An 8,114-nucleotide genomic window follows, 5' to 3' on the forward strand; every position below is an offset into this window, starting at 1 on the left:
CCTAAGGTTGAACAACCTGCCGTCAGTCCTGTACCTGACGTGGATTCCTTCTTCGTAGTTACGGAAGACATCTGCCAGCATGGCAGAGAATACCATACTGAACAGAGTCGGGGCAAGAACGCAGTCTTGTTTGACGCTATTTGTCACTGGGAAGGCCTCCGACTCGTCGCCGTCATCCAGAACTTTCACCATCATACCGTCGTGGAACTGCCGGACGATTGTGATGAACTTGCTGGGGCAGCCAAACTTCTCCATGATCTTCCACAAGCCTTCTCTGCTGACCGTATCGAAAGCCTTGGTTAGATCGACAAAGGTCACGAAGAGGTCGCTGTGTTGCTCCTGGCATTTTTCCTGGAGTTGGCACGCAGCAAAAATCATTTTCGCCGTCCCAAGTTCAGCATGGAAGCTGCACTGGCTTTCTGGGAGCATACCTCGCTCAAGATGTTGGAGAACGCGGTTGAGCAGGACGCGGGCCAGAACTTCCCCGCAATGGACAAGAGGGAGATGCTTCGTTGGTTGTCGCAAGACTGGCCGTTGCCTTTCCTCTTGTAAATGTGGACTATGCTGGCATCTTTCAGCTGTTGCGGGACCTGTCCCTTTTTCCACATGGACTGGAAGAGAACAGTCAGCTTTTGCATCATGACAGGGCCTCCTGCTTTGTATAACTCAGCAGGGATTATATCGGGTCCTGGCACTTTGCCACAAGAGAGTTGCTTCACTGCCTTCCTGACTTCATCTACTGTGGGGAAAGTGTCGAGGTTCTTGTTGATCTCTACCTGGGGCAGGCGGGCAATGGCCTCGTCGTTGATGTCGGCAGGGCGGTTAAGGACGTTGTTAAAGTGCTCAGCCCACCGATCCAGAATCTGCTTCTTCTCTGTCAGCAGCTGCGTCTCATCTGCGTTGAGGAGGGGTGAGGAGCCGGAGGACTGGGGTCCGTATACAGCCTTAAGCGCATCGTAGAAGCGCTTTATTCGTGGCTGTCTGCATAGCCCTGGATTTCATCGGCCTTCTTGCTGAACCAGCTGTCCTGCATCTCGCGAAGTTTTTTTCTGCACCTTTCTTCTTGCGTTGGTAAAGGCATCTTTCTTGGCTAGCGACGTGGGGTCGTTCTGATGCGCTCTGTAATGTTGATGTTTCTCCGTTAGTAGTGCCTGTATTTCTTCATCATTCTCATCAAACCAGTCTTGGTGGATACAGGTTCTTCTGGAGCGGTCGCAGCAGCGCTGAACGACGAGAAGCAGGCGTGGGATTTACCATCAATTCTAACCTCGCCCGTAAACTCACCAAGCACCCAGAAAGCATCAACGACCGCCTGATGACACTTCAGCTCCCACTTGCAAACAAGAAGCGTGCTACGCTGATTAGTGCCTACGCTCCCACCATGACCAACCCCGATGACATTAAAGACAAGTTCTATGAAGAACTCGACGCCCTCATCTCAGCAATCCCACAGTCAGAGAAGCTCATCGTTCTCGGGGACTTCAATGCCAGAGTAGGGACAGACTACCAAACCTGGGAAGGGATCATTGGAAGACACGGCACTGGCAAGTGTAACAACAACGGCCTTCTGCTCCTCAAGACATGTGCCACACACGACCTTGTCATCACCAACACCCTGTTCCACCTACCCACCCGCAAGAAGACGTCATGGATGCACCCACGCTCGAAGCACTGGCATCTGATTGACTGCATCATCACCAGGAAGAGGGACAGGATGGGTGTCAGAGTGACGAGAGCCATGTGTGGTGCCGACTGCTGGACCGACCACCGCCTCATCGTGTCCAAGCTCAGGCTTCACATTCTGCCCATGAGAAGACCCCAAGGGCAGAAGATTGCAAAAAGGCTGAATGTCTCCAAGCTGAAAAGCAGTAGGGTTGCAGAAGAACTCGTCGATGACCTTGAAGGCAGACTGCCAGACACACCACAGGAAGACGGGACCAGCGTTGAGGAACAGTGGACGGCCTTCAGAGACGCTGTCTACACCACCGCCTTCGAACACCTGGGACCAGCAACCTGAAGAAAGCAAAGTAAGTCTCCATTAATTCCCACGTGGCAGACCAAATGCAAAGATTACTCGCATTGGCAGTCTTAAGACACAAAGTGATTCCCAGAGACACAGGACCTACTTTTTACGATCGCAAGTAACCCTCAGAGCGTTATATTCGGGTTACCTTACTTCATAATTTCCATTAGCGCTCACCCTGCCACCCCACCCACCCCCCGCCCCATCTATCCCTCTTGCTGACAACTGCCCCTACCTGTCACTTTTCCACCTGGTTTTCACTGCTTTCCATGCGTGTTTTTTTTTTTCTGTTGGGAACTTCAATACATGAACCGTGTGCAATCAATTTCAGATCATCATGTAATCTGCTCACGGGTAGTGTAGCCGAGAGGTTTCTGTCTCCAGTCTTTAAAGTGAAGGGGCTTCGAATCACAACACAGCCACGGTTCGAATGTCCCCCTATGCTTTTTCGAGAAGCTGTCGTTGGGCGGATGGTCGCAACCGACATTCACCAACCTACAGTTGTAACAGAAATCTCTCATACCTCTGATGATCCCGTACATCGATTCTCCTTCCACCCCAGCGCAGTAAAACAGTGGCTAGGATTGTGTCACTAAATTGAACGTAGATTGTTTTTTACAAGTGGAGTCCTCATGTTGTAATTAATTTTGGAAAGAGCTGACCATCCACTCTCCAAACAGACTGGCCGGAGCTCTCATCATTGAAGCCAATCTGTTCTTTACATAGGTGAACCCAACGTAAAAGAACAGGTCGAGGAGAGAATCTCTTTGCCCACCAAAGTCCGTTCCTCATTGAAACATGCGATAGAAACACCACAACAGTTTCTCCACGTTGCTAAAATTACCTCTGCATTGAACGGAGTCACGTCCACGTCTCACTCACGTAATAAATATGTGCACTGATCTGCCAGCGTAAATTAAAACAATATACTGTCCATAATCCCGATAAAACCCCGCATGGATTTGTTCCTGCTGTACATGACATTAAATCAAAGGTGGAGTCCCGGCCGATATGCAAGCTATCAGTTACCCAGTGAAACCGCGCGACATGCGATGTACCCAGCATACGCGCCGAGCCGCAAATGCTTGGAGGACAGTATCAAACTCCATCTTCCAGCACCCTGACATGGGGTTAAACTGGAGGAATTATCCATGTCATTGCGGCTGTCGTTACAATACAAGGTGAGCGCACGGAATGAAAACTAAAAGGTCCGGAAATGGGCAATTCCTTGGTTACTTTTCACACTAAACTATTGAAACCTGCAGTTGAGACGATTCCATTCTGGAACAGAATTATAAATCAGTTCTTCCATGTCCAGTGTAATCCGATTTCTGACTTGCTTTACCAAGCTGCTGTTAAAGAATGGAGCCCTCCACCAAATCTACTGACATGCCGATTATCAGATCCTTCAGGCTCTCTGTGACCTGCGACCTCTGCTGTGACCGACTCAGCACTGCTGTAAAATGCTCACATTCCCGCTCTCCTGTCACACGGGCCTCGCTTCCTGATGGTTATTGTGATTAATATAATTTTCCATCCAAAAGAGGTTGTTTGATTATCCGCAGATGAGTGGGTCTGGTTCAGATACGACGGAACAGATTGGAAAATGAAGATTAAGATGGAATTAATGAAACATTAGTGTGATTGTGTGTTTAATAATAGCTCGCTTGTGCACTAGGCGGGGCTAAAGACATTGGTTTCTGACTCTACAGATGCTATTTCCTCTTGTTTTCACTATTTCCGTTGTCTATGAATTATTTCCTTCAATTAACGTTCTGGCGAGAGTGACGAGAACGGAAGATTGGCGAAGACTGGCGAAGAACTAATCTACAGCGAGAAATGTCAAAATTACAGCTGAATTATCCTTGAGAGGCGGGGAGCCACCATGTGGTGACTGAAGGACACTGCAGCGGCCGATACGTTTTTCGTTGCAACACACATAAAAGTTGCTGGTGAACGCAGCAGGCCAGGCAGCATCTCTAGGAAGAGGTACAGTCAGATGTTGTTGGATGTTGCGCCCTGACCAAAACATCACAGCAAATTCGTCGTGAATTTAATAAATATGCCCTATAAAGTTGGCCCTTGTTCCTGAAGTGGGAACGAAGAGTGGACAAAATTTCGTTTTCTATTGCTTGCGGGCAGAAAAAAATTGTCCTTAAGAGCAGGATGAATAAATAGAGAGTCGGAGGTGGAGGGTGTCTGGTCAATGCTCAAAAGCGTAGAACATTGAGCTCCTGACAGCGTTTCTGTGGTGTAGTGGTTATCACGTTCGCTTTACACGCGAAAGGTCTCCAGTTCAATCCTGGACAGAAACACCCTTTAGGCTCCAGGATTTAGGAGGCATGTGATCTCAAAGATCCCGCGAACTTTTACGTTCGTATTTACATTTATTATCATGGGAATACCCCTGCGGGAAATTGAAAAGGAATGGTCAAAAACCTCGTGCATAATCTACAGAGCAAGGGAATTGGGAACCGTTTTGTTTCGAGACAAGATGATGATGATGCGAGATCGTATATCGGTATAGAGTTATAGTCACTATATTTTAATATGTCGGTCTTGCTGAGTACTGATGCAACATGTAACTACTTACGGAATATCCCACGCGTGCATGCAGATGAGTAATTAACCAGTGATGTTTTTCCTTTCTTCGTCGTTAACGTCACGAATAAGTTTATATTTCGGTATACACTTTGCCCTGTGACTCAACACATAGCTCCCGATGTTCCCTCGGCACCCTGTTACCTCTATTACATTATTAAAACATAAGGGTCAGTTATCCTCATCAAACCGGCCACTGTTACGTATATTCTTCAATGTCTTGATGGCGGACTTACCACTGATGTTCCAATCTGCCCACAGTCGATATAAAATATGTATCACTGAAGTTGCAGAAATGTCAGTCAAAATGTATCCGGAGGTATCAGCAGAATGGAAGGGAGAAAACATAAAACTGTACATCGGAAGTAAAGAGACAGATGGGTGGGGAAATCGCGGTTTAATCGGTGCCGCCCACAGTATTCATGCGCTGTATGGAAATTCCTTCAGTTTGTGTTTTACTTGTAGATTCCTCGCCTGCGGGGCCGCGGTTGATGCATTTCACTTACTCGGTCCGGACTTTGTGCCGCTCTTCTGCTGTCTCCGGAATCGGATGACGAGAACATACTCCGCTCGATCTGTCTTTGATATCAGTTCGGTACACTCGAGTATTAATCGACACCGCGCTGTGTTTAAACGTTTCTGACGCGTGTTCTGCAGGAAGGTTTGAAAATCACCTGCTTCGGGATCTGTGCGCTCAACTCCCAGTTCAGAATTTCCGCATGCACCTCCATCCGCCCTTCATCGTTGCGAAGAGACGGAGGCTGAATGAGGAAACTGATAAACATCGCAACTTACAGTGACACTCATACATTTTCCCCTGTAGGCGCATTTGTACTGATCGTTCAAGGAACAGCAGACTTTGGAACAGTTCAGGAGAACTGGAAAATTGGAAATGTCTCTCCACTCTTTAAAGGGAGAGAAACAAAAGACAAGAAATTTTATTCCCATTCCCATTCTGAACACATTTTAATTCCACGTCCCATCCCCATTCTGATATGTCTATCGACGCCCTCCTCCACTGTCAAGATGAAACCACACTCAGGTTGGAGGAACAACACCTTATATTCTGTCCGGGAAGCCTCCAACCTAATAGCATGAACATTGACTTCTCTAACTTCCGCTAATACTCCATCTCCCCCTCTAACCCCATCCGTTATTTATTTTTATACACACATTCTTTCTCTCACTCTCCTTTTTCTCCCTCTGTCCCCCTCACTGTACTCCTTGCCCATCCTCTGTTTCCCCCATCCCCCTTTTCTTTCTGCCTAGGCCTCCTGTTCTATTATCCTCTCATATCTCTTTTGCCAATCACCTGTCCAGCTCCTGGCTCCATCCCTTCCCCTCCTGTCTTCTCCTATCATTTTGGATCTCCCTCTCCCCCTCCCACTTTCAAATCTCTTACTAGCTCTTCCTTCAGTTAGTCCTGACGAAGGGTCTCGGCCAGAAACGTCGACTGCACCTCTTCCTAGAGATGCTGCCTGGCCTGCTGCGTTCACCAGCAACTTTTATCTGTGTTACAGGAAATGTTAGACCCGTTAGTCTTCTTCCGTGTTTAGGACGATATTGTCCATTATTAAGGATGAAGTTTCGGGGCACTTCGAGGCACATAATAAAATAGGGCAAAGTCAGCCTGGTGTTCCTCAGGGGAAATTTAGCCTGACAAATCTGTTGGAATTCCTCGAGGAAATAACAGACAGGATAAATGGAGACGGGTCAGTGGATGTTGCTGGCCTAGAAAATCAGAAGGAATGTCACAGGGTGCAACTCTTGAGGATTCTTAACAAGAGGAGAGCCGATGGTATTACGGGAGTTATACTAGCATGGATCGAAGATTGGCTGAATGGCCGGAGGCAGCGAGTGGAATTAAATGGAGCGTTTTTCTTGTCAGCTGCCGGTGACCAGTTGGTGTTTGGGTCACTTATTTTCACGTTATATGTCAATAATCTGAATAAGGGGATTGATAATTTTCTGGCCAGTTTGCAAACGGTATAAATATAGGTTGATGGTTATGTTGTGTGAGTGTTGATCAGCAGGAACTTGGCAGAAGGAACTGAACTGATTAGGAGAGAGATGTAAAATTATATTGGGAAGTGTATGGTCGTTCACTTAGGCAGAAGCTATAAAGGCGTGGTCTATTTTCTAAACGGCGAGCATGTTCAGAAAACAGATGTGTAGAAGGAAGCGGGAGACCTGGTACAGGATTCCCGAAAGATCAACTTGCAGGTTGGCTCAGTATTAACGAAGGGAAATGCAGTGACAGTTTACATGTCGAGAGAACTGGAAAAGGAAAACAAGGATGTAATGCTGAGTCTTTGTAAGGCATTGGTCAGACCGCAGTTGGAATATATTGAGCAGCGTCTGTTCCTTAACCAAAAGCGGGTGTGCTGGCATTGGAAAGCGCCCAGGAGACATTCGCCAGAATGATCCTGGGAATTACAAGGCGAAATATGCACAGCGTTTAATGACTTTGGGACTATACTTGCTGTAGTTTTGGAGAATGACGCGGGTATCCCATTGAAACTTATCGAATAATGAAAGGCCTGGAGATAGTGGACATGGAGAGGATGCTTCTTGTCGTGGAGAAGTCTAAGAATAGAGGGAACTAACCCAGAATATAAGGAAGTCATTTTCGAACTGGGGTAAGGAGAGATTTCTGTAGCCTGATGGTTGTGAATTTGTGGAATTTATTGCTACAGATAGCTGTGGAGGCCACGTCATTCGATATATTAAAAGAGGTGATTGACAGTTTCATGATCAGTAAGGGGGTCATATGTGACGAGGAGAAGGCAGGAGAATAGGGTTGAAAGGGATAGTATATCAGCCATGCTGGAACGGCAGAGCAGACCCGATGGGCGGAATGGCCTAATTCCTCTCCAAATGACCAAATTTGGAGACAAATTCCAATTGTGAACATTATTTTTCATGACTCACAAAGCAAACTATCTGGCAAATATTGGAGACTTGGAAGCTTTAAAGTACAGTAATAGTTCAACAGATGGCCCCTCACATAAAGAGGTCTCGACGAGGATGGGATTCGAACCCACGCGTGCTGAGCACAATGGATTAGCAGTCCATCGCCTTAACCTCTCGGCCACCTCGTCTGTTCTTCTGTCTCTTGTGTTACAAAATTCTGAATTTCTTCACAGCACTTAGAAACTCCGCTTATGTTAGAAATATTTGTTTTCAGATACCATTTATATTTACTTTGCCTGTGATGCTTACCAGAATTTCTGGATATTGGGAAGAAAGACTTAGTGAGATAAGTGCTAACCATAGGGAAAAACAGAACTAGCTATTACTAGCATTTCAGACGCCACCGCTGTGCTATGCCAAATTGATCGATTCCGTGTGCTGTAGCTCTAAGAAATAGTGTGTTTTGGGTAGTGCAGTGAGATAAAATTATATCGAATTTAGTAAACGTCTAGTAACTTGTTTATCAAATTGTTTGATTTCAAGAAACACGTATTATCGTAAATTATCATCTGGCTCC

At 46.5% G+C, this 8,114-nt stretch overlaps 2 non-coding genes across 2 annotated transcripts; one reads left to right on the plus strand and one right to left on the minus strand.

Annotated features, from left to right (window-relative positions):
- The first annotated feature begins 4,265 nt into the window (after window positions 1-4,265).
- trnav-uac (transfer RNA valine (anticodon UAC)) lies at window positions 4,266-4,338 on the plus strand. Its single transcript has one exon. It is a non-coding gene; the product is annotated as a tRNA-Val (tRNA).
- Window positions 4,339-7,643: 3,305 nt separating this feature from the next.
- Window positions 7,644-7,725, minus strand: trnas-gcu (transfer RNA serine (anticodon GCU)). The gene has a single exon. It is a non-coding gene; the product is annotated as a tRNA-Ser (tRNA).
- Window positions 7,726-8,114: the final 389 nt, after the last annotated feature.

This window comes from Mobula birostris, chromosome 13 (genome assembly GCF_030028105.1).
Source record: "Mobula birostris isolate sMobBir1 chromosome 13, sMobBir1.hap1, whole genome shotgun sequence".
Taxonomy (NCBI): domain Eukaryota; kingdom Metazoa; phylum Chordata; class Chondrichthyes; order Myliobatiformes; family Myliobatidae; genus Mobula; species Mobula birostris.